At 43.6% G+C, this 18458-nt stretch overlaps 1 protein-coding gene and 1 pseudogene across 4 annotated transcripts in view; one reads left to right on the top strand and one right to left on the bottom strand.

Moving 5' to 3' along the window:
* The window catches only part of THRAP3 (thyroid hormone receptor associated protein 3), a 78365-nt gene extending 60972 nt beyond the window's left edge, over nucleotides 1-17393 (bottom strand). For all 4 annotated transcript variants that reach the window (XM_078331238.1, XM_035250817.3, XM_035250816.3 and 1 more), the window contains exon 1: nucleotides 17322-17393. The gene's annotated coding sequence lies outside the window, so the exon portion shown is untranslated. The remainder of the gene's footprint in view (nucleotides 1-17321) is intronic.
* On the top strand, nucleotides 3214-9382 carry LOC118143128 (large ribosomal subunit protein eL36 pseudogene; annotated as a pseudogene).
* Nucleotides 17394-18458: the final 1065 nt, after the last annotated feature.

Raw genomic sequence — 18458 nt, 5'->3', positions numbered from 1 at the left:
AACTAGAGGAACAAAGCAAGGTTTCAAGAGGAAGACTCAGTAGTTAACCTGGTTCTTAAAGAACACATAAAATTTGTATAGTTAGAAACGAGAAAGGAGCTTTCCTAACTAGGCATCCAAAGGCAATGGAAATGACAACTCACAGGAGTGAAATCTGAAACTGCTTTACACATACATGGCATTCAACAAATAACTGACTAGACTTAGAAGTGACAAAGAGAAAAGGAACCAAGGTTTCAAAACTAAGATATCAGTCTGACACTGAGTATAGCAAAGCTAAGTAGAAAGTATAAATTATTTAGATGAAAGTTTGAATTCAGTTTTGGATATATTAGTTTGCTCATGCTAGAGAATCCATGAAGCCACATTCAACCTTTGAAGATTTCTTCTTTTTTTAATTAAAAGTTGGAAGTAGATACTAGATTTGAGAGTTCAGAAACTTATTTTCAACCAAACTTCCTAATTAGAAATAATCTTACCAATTTCAGAAATCTTGAGAAAATTAAAAACACGCCTATCCAAAATGTCCATATTATCTGATTCTTCTAGTTCTAGAAAATAAATTAGTAGCTGCTTTGCAGCCGATATTAATTCAGTAGCAATTACAAACACCATTAACAAATGGCAACCCTTCTTCCTTCCCACAAAAGATCAATCCCAAGGCCACTCGACAGTTCTCAAAAAACACATTTCCAAAGCATTTATAAGCAACGTTAACAGCTTACCACAATCAGCCTTCTGTTTTTGTTTTTAGAGATGGGCTCTTACTGTTACCTATGCTGGAGTGCAGTAGCATGATAATAGCAATCCTCCTGCCTCAGCCTCCCAAAGTGGTGGGATTACACGTGCGAGCCACCACACCTAGTATGTCTCAAAATAAAATAAGAAATTAAAAAAATAAACACTAACTGTCAAAAGCTTTAACTTTTTAGAAGAAAACAGAGGAGACTATCTGTTATGAATTCAGGGTGAGGAAGGATTTCAAACAATTCTTTTTTTCAGATGGAGTTTTGCCCTTGTTGCCCCCGCTGGAGTGCAATGGCACGATATCAGCTTACTGCAACCTCCACCTCCCAGGTTCAAGTGCTTCTCCTGGCTCAGCCTCCCAAGTAGCTGAGATTATAGGCATGTACCACCACACCTGGCTAATTTTGTATTTTTAGTAGCCGGGGCTTCTCGATGTTGATTAGGCTGGTTTCAAACTCCTGACCTCAGGTGATCTACCCAACTCAGCCTCAGTGCTGGGATTACAAGCGTAAGCCACCGTGCCCAGCTTCAAACAAAATTTTTTAAGTATAAACCATAAAGGTAAAGATTGACAAATCTATCTATATGCCTTAGAAAATCAAAACAGATGGCTTGCACCTATAATCCTAGCACTCTGAGAGGCTGAGGTAGGAAGATAGCTTGAGCCCAGGAGTTCAAGATCGGCCAGGGAAACATGGAAAGACTGGGTCTCCACAAAACAAAGAAAATTAGCCAGGCATCATGGCGCACACCTGTGATCCCAGCTATTCCAGAGGATGAAGCAGGAGGATCATTTGGGCCCAAGAGTTTGAAGCTGCAGTGAACTATGTTCACGCCACTGCGCCCCAGCCTGTGTGACAGTGAGAACTTGTCTCAAAAAACAAATAAATGGGCCGGGCGTGGTGGTTCACACCTGTAATCCCAGCATTTTGGGAGGCCTAGGCAGGTGGATCATGAGGTCAAGAGATCGAGACCATCCTGGCCAACATGGTGAAACCCCGTCTCTATTTAAAAAATACAAAAATTAGCTGGGCATGGTGGCATGCACCTGTAGTCCCAGCTACTCGGGAGGCTGAAGCAGGAGAATTGCTTGAACCCAGGAGGCAGAGGCTGCAGTGAGCTGAGATTGCGCCACTGCACTCCAGCCTGGTGCCTGGCTACAGAGCAAGACTCTGTCTCAAAAACAAACAAACAAACAAACAAATGAACAAACAAAAAATGAAAGCAGAATATATAACCTGGTAGTAGAATGCAGACCTAAATACCCAGAAGCTCCATCAATTAGGTTTATAACAAAAATTATTATGAATGGAATAAATAATTCCAGTGGATTGGTGGATGCATGCAGTATACCAATGTTAGCAAAATGGCAAAATCCCTATAGCATTAAAGTTGCACTTTAAGAGCTAAGACATCTAATGACATCCAAAGAAAATAAGCAGCTTCCACAGCCACCAGAAGTTATACCATGACAATTAATTTTAGTATATCTTGGCCAGGTGCAGTGGCTCACGCCTATACTCCCAGCACTTTGCGAGGCTGAGGTGGACGGATTGCCTGAGGTCAGGAGTTCCAGGCCAGCATGGTCAACATGGTGAAACCCCGTCTCTACTAAAAATATTAAAATTAGCTGGGCATGATGGTGGATGCCCGTACTCCTAGCTACTCTGGAGGCTGAGGCAGAAGAATCACTTGAACCCAGGAGGCAGAGATTAGAGACTGCAGCGAGCCGAGATCACACCACTGCACTCCAGCCTGGGGGACAGAGCAAGATTCCATCTCAAAAAAAAGAAAAATACAGTGGATTTTAAACTTAAGTCAACTTTCTACTCATGTTAATGTTTTAATTAGATATCACAATGCAAAATACCCACATAAAGTAAAAGAATTTCTGCTTGTAAACATGACCTGGACATCTGTAAGAATGTATTTTATATACATGTATGTTATTGAATAAATGTATAATATATATATAAAAATGTATTTTTTATATATATATACACACACACATGCATAATGTTTTCAGGTAATGGGAAGAAAAACACAGCACAATTGTTTTTTCTCTTGTTAGGGCACTGTCATTTAAACATAAATGTGGAGACAGAATTCAGGTTTACAAGATGAAAGCATGGCTAGAAGTATGAGATGGCAGTGGAATGTATTTCTGAAAAGTAAAAATCTTAAGCAAAAACAGAAATGGCATGCTTTATCCATTTTGCTTAGTAAAAGAGCTGCAGCCAAAACTGTTTAAAGTAGCAGGTACAATGAATACAAATTATGTTAATTTTTGAAGTGCTGCAGGTGCTTTTAGTAGCATCCAAAATATGTACAAGAAAAAGAAAATTAAAAAAAAAACAAAAATCCAAAATATGTCCAGAATTATCTTGATACCTGTATTTATGCCAATAAAATGGTGAGGGTTGTGATGGTTAATATAAAGTGTCGACTGGACAAAGGGATGGCTAGATGGCTGATGAGGCACTATTCTTGGGTATGTCTGTGAGGGTGGTGCCAGAGAAGCCTGACACGTGAGTGAGCGGACTGAGAGGAACTAGTCTACATGTTCAGCAGGACCCTCAATGCGGATGGGGTACCATTCAATCAGCTCCAAGCACAGCCAAACAAAGCAGGAGGAAGAAGGGGGATAAGCAGATTGCTTGCTGAGTGTGCTCCCTCTCTCATGCTGTGCCAGATGCTTGGCTTCCTCTCCTGCCCTTACATATCAAACTCCAGGTTCTTCAGCCTTTGGACTCTAGGACTTGCACTAGAGGCCTCACAGGGGCTCTCACGCCTTTCACCTCAAACTGAGGGCTGCACTGTTGGCTTCCTGGTTTTGAGGCTTTTGGACTTGGACTGAGCCACGAAACCAGCTTCTCTCTTTCCCCAGCTTGCAGACAGCCTATCATGGAACTTCACCTTGTTATCGTGAGAGCCAATTCTTCCTGATAAACTCCCATTTATACACACACACACACACACACACACAAACACACACATATTTCCTTTGGTTCAGTCCCTCTGGAGAACCTTAATACAGGAGGGTTGATGAATTTCTGCAACAAGCTGTTATGTGTTACAAGTAACAGACATGGTAAATATTTGTTCATATTTTATGTGTAACAAACCATGTGTTTATGTGAAGTTAACAAAAACCAAAAAAACACATATATAGGGATATGTGATTTTGAGAACTAAGTTAGTCTTAAAATGTAAATAAAATATGAAACATATCCACAAAAACAAATGGTTAAGATGACAGAATTTTGTTATACATATTTTGCCACAAAAATTGTAAAATGAATTGATTCGTGGAAAGAAGTGACAAGACAATTAAGCAAATGCTAACAAAAATCTAGGTGACAGACCTATAGGTCTCACTGTACTGTACAACTGGTCAACTTTTTGTATGCCTAAAATCTTTCATAATAAAATGTTAAAGGAAAAAATAAATCAAAGATATTGCCATCCCTTCTAGAATAACATACTTGATGCAGAGCGATTAACTTACCCAGAACCAGGGAAACAAAGGCCTTACAGGGACGATGAAATGTAAAAGCCAGTTTGGCCAGGTAAGGTGGCTCATGCCTGTACACCCAGAATTTTGGGAGGCCGAGTTGGGAGGATTACTTGAGCACAGGCATTCCAGACCAGCCTGGGCAACATGGTGAAAACTCATCTCTACTAAAAATATAAAAATTAGCTGGGCATGGTGGCAGAAGCCTGTAATCCCAGCTACTTGAGAGGGTGAAGGAGAATTGCTAGAACCCAAGGGGTAGCTGTGGCAGTGAGCTGAAATTGCACCATTGCACTCCAGCCTGGGTGACAGAGCAAGACTCTGCCTCAAAAAAAGAGAAAAAAAAGACCAGGCAGGGGGCGATGGCTCATGCCTGTAATCCCAGCACTTTGGGTGGGAGGCCGAGGCAGGTGGATCACGAGGTCAAAAGTTCAAGACCAGCCTGGTCAACACAGTGAAACCCTGTCCCTACTAAAATTATACAAATAAGCCAGGTATGGTGGCCCACACCTGTAATCCTAGCTATTCAGGAGGCCAAGACAGAATCGCTTGAACCTGGGAGGCAGACGTTGCAGTAAGCCGAGACCACACCACTGCACTCCAGCCTGGGTGACACAGTGAGACTCTGTTTGAAAAAATATAAAAAATTAGTAAGGCCAGGCACAGTGGCTCACACCTGCAATCCCAGCACTTTGGGAGGCCAAGGCAGGTGAATCACTAGGTCAGGAGATCAAGACCATCCTGGCCATGGTAAAACCCCATCTCTTTAAAAAAAGAAAAAAAATAGATCAGCCTGGCAACACAGGGAGACCTTGTCTCCACAAAAAATAAAAAACAGCCGGGCATGGTGGCATGCACCTATAGTCCCAGCTAGTTGTGAAGCTGAGGTGGAAGGATCACTCAGGAGTCACCTCTCGAGCCCAGAAGTTCAAAGGGCTGCAGTATGCTGTGACTGCACCACTGCATTCCAGCGTAGGCAACAGTGAGACCTTGTCTCAAAAAAAAAAAAAAAAAAGCCAGCTTATTACACTAAATCCAAAAGTGCTGCTGACTAAAAGTCCATTTTAGCTACATTCAATGAGATCATCACAACAGCTGTAATAACACTAACCAGTGGGAAGAGATCTGCCTACAACATCCCCCAAAATAGACACTAAACAAGCTTTAGCTCACTCATCATAAATACCCAGTATCCTGAAGATAACACTTGAAACCCCAATCTAAGCAATAAATTAGTCTACCCCTAAAAAAATAATCTGGATAGGAAATCCAAAAATGACACCAATCAAAAAATATTTTTCATGCCACATATTTCCATTGCAGTAAATGTGTAACACTCATAGGCAAGTAGTTAATGCCTAACTTCCCAATTTCCCACAAACAGAAAAATCAAGTAACATCAAATGTGGTGTTTACATCAACCTAAATTCTAGTTCGGGCTGGGCATGATGTTTCACCCCTATAATCCCAGTACTTTGAGGAAGCTGAGGTGGGCAGATGGCTGGAGGCCAGGAGTTTAAGACTATCCTAGGCAAAAAAAACAAGACCCTGTCTCTAGAAAAAATCTCAAAAATCACCAGGCGGCTGGGCATGGTGGCTCAAGCCTGTAATCCCAGCACTTTGGGAGGCCGAGGCGGGTGGATCACGAGGTCAAGAGATCGAGACCACTCTGGTCAACATGGTGAAACCCCGTCTCTACTCAAAATACAAAAAATTAGCTGGGCATGGTGGTGCGTGCCTGTAATCCCAGCTACTCGGGAGGCTGAGGCAGGAGAATGGCCTGAACCCAGGAGGCGGAGCTTGTGGTGAGCCGAGATCACGCCATTGCACTCCAGCCTGGGTAAAAAGAGCAAAACTCTGTCTCCGAAAAAAAAAAAAAAAATCACCAGGCATGGTAGTATACATCTGCAGTCCCAGTTACTCAGGAGTCTGATGCAGGAAGATCGATCACTTGGCACTCAGGAGTTTGAAGCTACAGTGAGCTATGATCATGCCACTGCACTGAGGCCTAAGCAACAAATCAAGACTAAAGAAAAGAAAAGAAGAGAAGAGAAAAGACTCTAGTTCCTACCTAGTTGTTGATTTTTCTTTTTTTTTTTTCTGATAGTCTCACTTTGTCACCCAGGCTGGAGTGCAGTGTCACAATCTCGGTTTACTGCAATCTCCACCTCCCAGGTTCAAGCAATTCTCTTGCCTCCGCTTCCCCAGTAGCTGGGATTGAGGAGCCCGGCCATCACGTCTGGCTAACTTTTGTATTTTTAACAGAGACGAGGTTTCACCATGTTCGCCAGGCTGGTCTTGAACTCCTGACCTCAGGTGATCCACCTGCCTCAGCCTCCCACAGTGTTGGGATTACAGGCGTGATCCATCGCAACGAACCTGGTTTTGTTTTTTGTTTTTGCAACAGAATCTCACTCTTTCACCCAGGCTGGAGTGCAGGGGCACCATCTTGGCTAACTGCAACCTCTGCTTCCCGGGTTAAAGTCATTCTCCTGTCTCAGTCTCCTGAGTAGCTGGGACTACAGACTCCCGCTACCACACCCAGCTAATTTTTCCTATTTTTAGTTAAGACAGGGTTTCGGCCGGGCGTGGACCACACCCATAATCCCAGCACTTTGGGAGGCCGAGGCGGGTGGATCACCTGAGGTCAAGAGATCGAGACCATCCTGGTCAACAAGGTGAAACTCCCGTCTCTACTAAAAACAGAAAAATCAGCTGGGCATGGTGGTGCACGCCTGTAATCCCAGCTACTCGGGAGGGTGAGGCAGGAGAATTGCTTGAACCCAGAAGGCGGAAGTTGCAGTGAGCCGAGATCATGTCATTGCACTGTAGTCTGGGTAACAACAGCAAAACTCCGTCACAAAAAAAAAAAAAGACAGGGTTTCACCATGCTCACCAGGCAGGTCTCAAACTCCTGACTTCAGGTGATCTGCCTGCCTCAGCCTCCCAAAGTGCTTGGATTACTGGTGTGAGCCAACTGCGCCCTGTCTGACATAAAAGGCTTTTTCTTTTTTCTTCTTTTTTTTTGAGACAAAGTCTCACTCTGTCACCCAGGCTGGAGTGCAGTGGTGCAGTCTTGGTTCACTGCAACCTCCACCTAATGGGTTCAAGCGATTTTCCTGCCTCAGCCTCCAGAGTAACTGGGACTACAGGCATCTGTCACCATGTCCAACTAATTTTTGTATTTTTAGTAGAGATTTTTGTATTTTGTATTTTTAGTTTCACTGTGTTAGCCAGGCTGATCTCAAACTCCTGACCTAGTGATCAGCCTGCCTCGGCCTCAGCACTCCCAGCCACACTCGGCCAACATAAAGGTTTTGGTGTTTTTGTTTTTTGGGGTTTTTTTTTTTTTTTGAGACAGAGTTTCACTTAGTTGCCCAGGCTGGAGTACAGTGGCACGGTCTTGGTTCTCCACAACCTCTACCTTCCAGGTTCAAGCAATTATCCTGCCTCAGCCTCCCGAGTAGCTGAGATTACAGGCACCCACCACCACATCTGCCTGATTTTTATTTTTTATATTTTCGTAGAGACGGGGTTTCACCATGTTGCCCAGGCTGGTCTCAAACTCCAGAGCTCAGGCAATCTGCCCATCTCGGCCTCCCAAAGTGCTAGGATTACAGGTGTGAGCCATGGCACCTGGCCGACATAAAGGTTTTTAAACCAAACAAAAGCATTAGTTCTGGACTTTTTTTTAACTCACTGTATAATGTCAATAAATATGACTCTCCAGTCTAGATCTCTTTTCTACCTAGCATTCCACTATATAAATGTACCATAAGCAGTCCCATGGTGGCATACACTTAGGTTGCTATCAATTTTTCATAAATAATACTGTGAACATTCTTATCTTCAAGGACCTGTCCAACAGGAAATCCTTAAGGTGTGTTCCTCAAAGTACAGATCATACTACTGTCCTCTAGAAAAGGCTACAGCAATTTATATTGCTACCAGCAGTAATTTCCCCAAACCTTCAGTAACAATAACTGTCATATTTTTTTTTGTCATGGTGAAAATCTCAGGGAAAAAATAATACCTCGATTTCACCTGTATATCTCTGGATTTCACGAGTCTTATTTTGTCAGTAATAATCTAATTTTCTTTTCTTTGTGTGTTTTTTTTTTTTTTTTTTGAGGCAGAGTTTCATTCTTGTTGCCCAGGCTGGAGTGCAGTGGTGCAATCTCAGCTGACTGTGACCTCTGCCTCCTGTGTTCAATCAATTCTCCTGCCTCAGACTCCCAAGTAGCTGGGATCACAGGCATGAGACATCACGCCCAGCTAAGTTTTATACTTTTATTAGAGACGAAGTTTCTCCATGTTAGTCAAGCTGGTCTTGAACTCCCGACCTCAGGTGATCCGCCTGCCTTGGCCTCCCAAAGTGTTGGGCTTATAGGTGTGAGCCACCTCACCCAGCCCCAATAATCTAATTTTCAAAATGGTCAACCAACTGTTCTAGAACCATTTATTGAATAATTACACCATCTTTCCTTCACTACCTTAAAATACTGCCTTTTGATATTCTTTGTTCTTTCCAAGTGCCGTGGGTTGAGAGTTGAGTGTTTCTCATTGTCCTGTCAGATTTAACTTCTTATGAATACTTTCCTTTTCCAAATAGCTAACAAATAACCTATCTTCTTGTTTCCACATACAAATACCTATGGTGTCAAAATCTTCAGAGAAAAAGAAAATATGGGCCAGGCACAGTGACTTGAGATTGAACCACTGCACTCCATCAAGACTGGGTGACAGAGGGAGACTCCATATTAAAAAAAATGGACACAGCTGCCACTGGAGAGCAACAGCCAAGGCTCTTCGCTACCCTATGGCCGTGGGCCTCAGTAAGGACTACAAGGTAACCAAGAACTCGAGCAAACCCAGGAACAGCTGCCATGGTGGGCATCTAACCAAACAAACACACCAACTTCATGCGGGACATAATCCGGGAGGTGTGGCTTCGCCCCGTACAAGCGGAGCACCATGGAGTTACTTAAGGTCTCCAAGGACAAACAGGTCCTCAAGTTCATCAAGAAAAGGGTGGAGACACACATCCACGCCAAGAGTAAGTGGGAGGAGCTAAGCAATGTCCTGGCCGCCATGAGGAAAGCCGCTGCCAAGAAAGACTGAGCTCCCCTCCGCTGCCCTTTCCCTGAAATAAAAAACAACTTGACCCCCATCCCCCAAAAAAAGACAAATAAAGGAAGAGAAGAGGCAGGCAAGGTTCTACACTATGAATAAGATAAAGCATTCACCATTAACCCAAGAATGTCATCTTCTAAATTTCCAAGGAAAAAAAGAATATCAGAACGGGCAATTACAATTTAGGTTCTTCTGAAGCAAGATGCCAAATATTATGGTTTAATATTTAACCATGGCTTCTCCTCCATGGTTCCTATTTACCTTTACTATTCAGAAATACCTTCACCTAGTACCAAAGGAAGAAATATATATACATATGACAAACCAAAACAGTAAAAATCTCTTCTATAGATCTAAACACTGGCCTGAAGAGATGACATTATGAGAAATTTTTACTTTCTACATTACCTATCTCTGTAATGTCTGAATTTTTTCAACCAGCATCTGTTTGTGAGCAGGGAGAAAAAAAAGTGAAGACACTTCTCTGCCCCCTACCAAGGGTTTCATAAAATGTGTGCGCTGCTTTAATAAACCTGGGGGTAGGGGTAGCATAGTATTAGGGGTCTTATCAGTTTTATCTTTTTAAAAATAAAATGCTGGCCGGGTGTGGTAGCTCACACCTATAATCCCAGCACAGTTCGATAGCCAGGCGCAATGGCTTACTCCTGCAATCCCAGCACTTTGGAAGGCCATGAGCAGATCACCTGAGGTCAGGAGTTCAAGACCAGCCTGGCCAACATGGCGGAAAGCCTGTCTCTACTAAAAATACAAAAATTAGCTGGGTGTGGTGGCAGGTGCCCACCTGAACCTGGGAGGCAGAGGGTGCAGTGAGCCAAGACCACATCGAATCACTCCAGCCTGAACAACAGAGTGAGATTTTGTCTTAAAAAAAAAAAAGGATACAGTTTGAGTAACCACCACCACAACCAAATTAGAGACTATTTCCATCACTCCAGAAAGTACCCTCGTGCCCCTTGACAATTTACTCACCTATTACTGCACAAATTCTTTTCCACTACTAACTTAACAGAATCTGAGTGAACTAGGACTTGAAGCACTTTCAGAGACTGCCACCAAGTCAGTTATTTCCACATTAACTCATCCCTTTTTTAATATTTACTATGCCTCTTTTAAGTGACTGACTGTTCTCGGTAGGGAATGGATTCGACACGGTATCAAATAAATCCCTGCTTACTCTCTGAAGAGGTAAAGGATGAAACAAAATAGATTAAAATAAATGTTATATAGTAATAATGTAGGGTTGGGGAGAGAAACAGTAACAGTTTTTGAAGAGTACTATTATAGAGAGGTCAAGAAAGGCCTCTTTCAGAACACTGTTAAAAAAAGTGCAATAGACACATGTGTACAAAGATATATCCAAACTGCCAAAGCTAAGATGATACAGCAACTCCTTGACACTTAAGTATTAAGAACTTATGAGTATACAAAGTAAAGCTACGTAAAGAGTCATCTTATCCCTGAGATAAGAATTTCTTATATTGAAAAATTCAATTTTTTTTTTTTTTGACACAGGTCATCTCTATTGCCCAGGATGGAGTGCAGTAGCACAATCTCAGCTCACTGCAACCTCCACATCCCAGATTCAAGTGATAAGTGATTCTCCTGCCTCAGTCCCCCAAGTAGCTGGGACTGCAGGCACACATCACCGTGACTGCCTAATTTTTGTATTTTTAATAGAGACGGGGTTTCGCCATGTTGCCCAGACTAGCCTCAAACTCCTAACCTCAAGTGATCCACCCACCTCGGTCTTCCAATTAATCTCATGCTGGGATTACAGGCATGAGCCACCGTACCCAGCCACTAATAATGTTTTTTGTTTTGTTTTGTTTTTATTTTTGAGACAGAATCTCGCTCTTGTTGCCCAGGCTGGAGTGCAATGGCAGGATCTCAGCTCACTGCAACCTCGCTTCCCAAGTTCACGAGATTCTCCTGCCTCAGCCTCCTGAGTAACTGGAATTACAGGCATGCACCACCACACACAACTAATTTTCTTCTATTTATAATAGAGATGGGGTTTCACCATGGTGGCCAGGCTGGTCCTGAACTCCTGACTTCAGGTGATCTACCTGCCTTGGCCTCCTAAAGTAGAGTTCTCTTCTTCTACTGGGCAACCCAATGATGGAATCTGACCAATTCCTCAATCACCTTCATTTTAAAAGTTTTTCTCTGATAGCCAATAGTCTTGCAAACCAAAGGAATTAGTCAAGATTCCAGGATATACTCCTTTTTGTGTGTGTGTGTTAGTCTTGCTCTGTCACCCAGGCTAGAGTGCAGTGGCACAATCTCAGCTCACTGCAACCTCCACCTCCCAGGTTCAAGTGATCCTCCTGCCTCAGGCTCCCAAGTAGCTGGGACTACAGGTGCATGCCACCATGCCCAGCTAATTTTCTGTATTTTTAGTAAGAGACGAGGTTTCACCGTGCTAGCCAGGATGATCTCAATCTCCTGACCTCATGATCTGCCCGCCTCCCAAAGTGCTGGGATTACAGGCGTGAGCCAACGTGCCCGGCTTCTAGGTCATATTCTTTGGATAAACTGGGACCATCTTTTATGAAGTCCTGATGTAAAGGAAAGCCCTTGAGTAAAAAAGCTTCCTCCTTAACTTTACAATAGTATCACCTCTATGCATTCCTTATTAATCCTTTATACATGCCTTTCTTTTTACTAACACAGAGAAAAAGGAAATTGAGTTGTTAACCTCACACACACACACAAATCATGGCATTACTGAAAACAATGCAATGGACTTCATAGTTGTATATTATTTTAAAAAATAATAAAATAACCTTAGTTGTTATGTCTCAGGACAAGGGTCAAAAGTCTTATGAGACATTCAACAACTCTGCATGGCATTCTATCTTCTGAGACAGGCCAAACTATGCAGTGACAACATTCCAGATGCTATAAAGCAAACCAAGCAGAACAAAAATGAGGACACTGAACACATACCAGCTAAAGAAGGCACAGGCAAGGGTCAGACCAATGTCTCTATGCTTTTCAAAAGTCTGAGTTTCTTCAGTTTGAAAACAACATAACTCAGTGTTTTGGGGGTTCCCCTCCATTGCTTCAACTTCATCTTTCAAACTTGCCTAAAATCTTTTTAAGAACAAAGGAAGGAAATAAAGTACCAAGACAGAAAAAATGGTAACTGGTGATGCAAGACAGCAAAGTGACTTTGAATGGGGTTATCAGAGACTTCTATCATATATCCAGAACAGGTAATATAAAGATGTAAAATAGACTAGTAATATAAACATACAAAATAGTAAATACCAACTGACACCCTGCCCCATGTCAGGGCCACATGTCAGACTGTCGGTAGAGTCTAGGGCAAACGAGATGACATGCCCCAACTATAAAAGATATTTGCTGCAACCCAGAAAAGCAGGTCCATGGCTGTCAGATCTGATTTTTCAAAACCTGAATCCAAATTTTTATACAAAACCTCCTTTTTAAATGTTGACAACTAATTCAAATTTATGACACTGTATGAGCCAAAGAAAATATATCTGCAGATTGGACTTAGTCCATAAAACTTTTAGGCAGAGGCTGAAAACATCTACCTAAATACATGCTTCTTTCAGTAGTAGAACTCAACTCTGTGGCAGAAAGCACACCCTACACTTCCAAAAAACACTATTACCTGAAAATACACTACTAAAGGCATGAGTATACATCTGACACACTTAATCATTGAAGGAAAGCACACTTAAAATGTTCCATTTCTGGAGCACCTAAAATACATACTGTAAACAAAATTCAATGAAAGAAAACATTAGGAAATGAATATTTGTCAAATTGGGCTCACCAAATTTCAGCTTCCTTACTATAAGCAAAACCAGCCCCTATCTTATAGACAAAAACAAACAAACAAACAAAAAAAAAAAACCCTAAGGTTTCTACAGCAGGTCATTAAAATATACTATTTATCCTCAAAAAAAAAAAAAAAAAAAAATTAGTTCCCTTGAAAAACTACTGAAGTTGGTCTTTTAGAAAGGGTACCCATGTCTCTTACTGCCTTGGTAAGCCTTCAGCAATTACCTTTTTTCTTAGAGACAGGGTCTGGCTCTGTCGCCCAGGCTGGAGGGCAGTGGTGCAATCATAGCTCATTGTTACCTTGAACTCCTGGGCTCAAGGGATCCTCCTGCCTTAGCCTCTGGAACTGCTGGGATTGTAACATGAGCCACCATGCCCAGCCTACATTTTTATGGATTATAAAGCTGCATTATAGGGTCTATAGCATTGGTTCTTAACCTTTTTTTGAAACTCTAATGAATATGGCAGAAGGTGAACACACTTTCCTTCAGAAAATGCACCCCCATCACAAAAACTTTAGAGTTCAAGGGCTCCCTGGAGTCCACAGACCATAGATTAAGAATGTCCTGCCCCCAGGCTGGGTGCAGTGGCTCACACCTGTAATCCCAGCTCTTTAGGAAGCCAAGGTAGGCAGATCACCTGAGGTCTGGAGTTCAAGACCTGCCTGGCCAATCTGGCAAAACCCTGTCTCTACTAAAAAATACAAAAACTAGCCAGGCATGCTGGCAGGCGGCTGTAATCCCAGCTACTCAGGAGGCTGAGGCAGGGAGAATTGCTTGAACCCGGGAGGCGAGGTTGCAGTGAGCTAAGATAGTGCCACTCCACTCCAGTCTGGACAACAGAGGGAGACTTGCCTCCAAAAAAAAAGGAGGAAGCCAGGCACATCGTAGCATAATCCCAACTACTCAGGAGGCTGAGACAGGAAAATCACTTGAACTTGAGCTGAGATCATGCCACTGCACTACAGCCTGGGCAACAAAACCAAAAAGAAAAAAAAGGCTGGGCACAGTGGGTCACACCTGTAATCCCAGTACTTTGGGAAACCGAGGCAGGTGGATCATGAGGTCAGGAGATGAGATGGAGACAATCCCGGTCAACATAGTGAAACCCCATCTCTACTAAAAATACAAAAATCAGCTGAGTGTGGTGGTGCATGCCTGTAATCTCAGTTACTTGGGAGGCTGAGGCATGAGAATCGCTTGAACTCAGTAGGCAGAGGTTGCAGTGAGCTGAAATTGAGCCACTGCAAGCCAGCCTGGTGACACAGTGAGACTCCATCACACACACACACACACACACACACACACACACACACAAAGAATGTCCTGCCATGGAGGATATGTTTACTTGTTTTGAGTCCAGGTATCACTGTTGCCCAGGCTGGCATGAAGTAGCATGATCATGGTTCACTACATACATAGCCTACAGAGACTATTAATTCTACTTACTCTCCAATCTCTGCTGCTTCTTGCTGTTCCATGTCTACACCTTTGCTCTGTCAGGTAACTACCAACTTCAGCCTCTTATCATAACCTCACAATCCATTTCCTATACTTCCATGAAATGATTTTAAAACATAAATCACCCCTTAAATCCCTTCCTTCCTCCTCCTTTCATCTGTACTATTCAACACGTTGTAATTAATTTTACATATATATATATATGTGTATATATGAGAGAGAAAAAAGAGGGCAATCCTTCCTACCCATCAGAAGGCTTCAAGGGCTTCCCTAATAACCTCTCTCCAACTCATCTGTAATCACTCTCCTGAGTGTCAAACACAATCCATCTCCTTTCACTTCTGAAAGCACACTAAATTCTTCCCATCTGCCAGTTTGGGCAAGTGCTGTTTCCTCTACCTGAATACTCTCTCCTTGACATCCTACAAACTGACTCCTCACTCTCCCCAAACAAACTTCACTGAGCACCCTTGGGTCTCCCCCTTTTCAGTGTCTATCAGAGTCCTGAAACTGACACCTCTATGTTACTTTTCCCAATTTGTAGTTTATTTGCTTACCTTTTGTGTCCACCCTCAACAATCCTGTTAAGTTTCCAAAAGACAAGACCTCATCTGTCACCAGACCCCAATATATTCACAGGCCCACAACAGGAGCTGGTAAATGATAGGCTTTCAAGCACTATTTGTTGAATAAATTACCCAATGAACCAGAGTCAAACAGTGAACAGATCATAGATGTTTATGGAATGAGTATGTATGAAAAAAATCCACTAAAACCATGTATTTGAGAGAACAGCATTAACCACACTTCCTTCCATTCAGGATGTCACTATGTCCTACAGAAACAGGGTAGCACCCTGAAATGCTGAGTGATTAGGACTATCCGTTCTAAAAATAATAAATCATATGTCTGTGTGCCTTCCCAGTCATTGTCATCATTCCCCATCTCTGTGCTAATCTTAAAAATATTCCAAGCTTCCTCCCTCCAGTTCCTCACAATAAAATAGATCGCTTTTTGTAATCCATATTTTACAAGCTAAACCAAATTCAAAAGTACCTATATACTTGGTATTACATAAATACACAAAGGTGGCACTACTACTATCACCACCACTGCTAAAATTGAACTGTACCTAGTCTGCAAAACTAACAACATCAATCTCCGAAACTGGAGATCTTTCTCTGGTGCTAAAAAGTTAGATGGAATTACACTGGACACAGAGGTTGCTAATCAAATCACTTCTTACAGAAACCTCAATACAACTCTCTTACAAAATGCAATTAAACCCAAATGGCTGCAGTAGAACTTATTTTGAATCACTAACATATGAACACTAGTTAACAAAATATATCTCCCGGCAAAGAACAAACTGAGCCCGATTTGCTCTACAAGTTGTTCATGGCAGCAGCCAGTTTGGGCTATTTAACACGCTTCTGTATCATAATACATATGTCACGCTGTCTACAGTAACAGGACAGATTACAACAGTACTTCCACAAACGAAAAAAGGCAGGGTCATCTGAAAGAGAAAAAAAAGATCGTGTGATACATGCCTTTTCTCTCTGGGCACACACTCTAGAAATCCTATAAATGAGGACAGTTATAACAGTGGCTAAGTGATTTTTATCTCATTTAGACTCCACAATAACCCTTTAAAGGGGCCACTGTTATTTTCTACTGTTTTAGTGCTAAGAAAACTGAGGCACCTGGAAATGAAGACTCTTGACCTAAGATCAAAAGATGGTGGACCAAGATTTGAACCCAGGGAGACTGGCTTCAGGATACTTCTGTTATACTCCCAACAGAAGCTGCACTGTCTCTGTTCTGCCAGGCCCTGCCATACTCTCAGAAGCTTTCCCTTCAAACCAATTAACAAACTCCCAGTAAATATGGTACTGCCACTGACGGCTTCCAACTTCTGTAAAACATTGCCGCTCGCCAGCTTCTGCTGCCATGCTCCACCCCTAAGATTTGGAAAGTCAAAAAAAACACAGTTGATAAAAGTTACTGAGGTGCTAAGAGAAGCAAAAATAAGTCGCCTCATATAAGCAGAACTCACGCCGATTGCCACTGGAATGCAAAGTCGGCCTCAGCTCCAGCCCAAGAAAAAAGTGAGAACTTTAATATTCCCATAGGAGACAAATTTGGACCGTCCCTTTTTCGGCCACCAGGCAGGACAGAACGGAAGCGGTACTAACATTTACTGAGTGCTAGCCACATGCGCCCTAGGAGAGGACAGAACCAGGCCAATGGGGACTGGGTGGGGGGAAGGGCACTCAGAAGTTTCGGGAAAATAAATCCAAATAGGGTTCATACTACCCAGACTAGGGAGTGGAAGCCACCCCCAGGCCGACTGCAAGAAAAAGCGGCGTAGGAGCTGCTCGGGAGAAAAGCCGACCCAGAGCCTCGGGAACTAGGCCGGGGCCAGGGGAAGCCCTGAAGGGCGGGGAGGGGGAGGAGCCGGAGGGAGCGGAGCCCGCTCAGAAGAGGCCAGGGTGTAAGCGCGGGGGAGCGACCCCGCGCCAGGCCTTCCCCGAGCCCCTGACCAAGCAGCTGAGGAAAAAAGATAAAAGAAGAAACCACTGGAGCCGGTTAAGTTGCCCTAACTTCCATCAGAAGCGCTCACTCACCTGGGCCTACCGCAGCGATCGCAGCTGTAGCTCGCAACGGCACAACCAGCCCGAACCTCGCCCCCGCCCGACAGCGCGCCCAGCGTCTCAGCTCTCCGACGGCGGCGAAGGCGTAGACCCACGACCTCCTGGAAAATGTAGTCCTATGCCCGCCTCTTCTGGCCGACGTGGCAGCTACAGGAACTACGTTTCCCACAAGACAAGGCGAGCGTTGGTCCCGCCGCTTTGCGTCACGCGCTGGGTTGTCGGCAGTCACGTGGGTTGCTTGAGTCCATCCCCTCCCCCCGCCTGGGTGGCCTGGAGATGAAGGAGGGCGGTGGACGGAAGGGGCGGGGGCGTTGCTGACGCCACTGCCCCCACCATTTTGGAACCAGCCTGGAGGGAGAGTCTCAGCCCCACCTACTCCAGGCCAGCTTGCCTCGTCGAATAAGCGTCTGAGCTGGGAGTCCAGTCTCCAGGGTTTCGGTCTATGCTGTACCCCCTTCTGCTTTGTGACCTTGAGCAAATTCATCCCTCCTTTCTGAACCTGTTTCCTCCCCTGTAAAATGACACTCGTAATTTCCACCTCACTGCGTTGTTGCTCGGCTCCGACAAAGTAAGGCACAGGAAAGCTCAAGCACCCTGCAAGCGCAACGCAAATGGAGGGTTGGTTTGGTTTCGTTTTTTAATTTTAACAGTGTGACCTCATTCGGAGACCCGGAAGCCGCCGCTCCCCCGCCCGCCTTCTATGACTATGATTTTCTGACTGTCGTCCTGGGAAGTTTGCTAAAATGGGTGCTACTTGGGTATTGAACCAGAAGTTTCCCGGGGACGGTATCCTTGGAATCTACATTTTAGACCGGTTCTTATGCACCTTCAAGTTTGAGAATCCTGGGTTTATCACTTATGCACAGGCTGGTTTCCTTTGAAATTCCTGATCTAGTGCCTTTGAACATTTAAGACCCAGCTTTATGTCACCTGTGATGCTTTCAGAGTTAACTGGTTCCTCTCTATGCCTGGGTTCCCACAGTAAGTTTGCATCTTATGCTATAAGTATCGGGGCCTTCCCCACCAGACTGTGAGCTCTTTGAGAGCCGAGATGAGTTTTGCTGGATTACTGCACCCCCAAAGAAAAGTAGACAAAGTACACATCAATGA

The sequence above is a fragment of the Callithrix jacchus genome, chromosome 7 (genome assembly GCF_049354715.1).
Source record: "Callithrix jacchus isolate 240 chromosome 7, calJac240_pri, whole genome shotgun sequence".
Taxonomy (NCBI): domain Eukaryota; kingdom Metazoa; phylum Chordata; class Mammalia; order Primates; family Cebidae; genus Callithrix; species Callithrix jacchus.
Note: the sequence above shows the minus strand (reverse complement) of the source record. Positions and strands in the feature narration are given on the sequence as shown.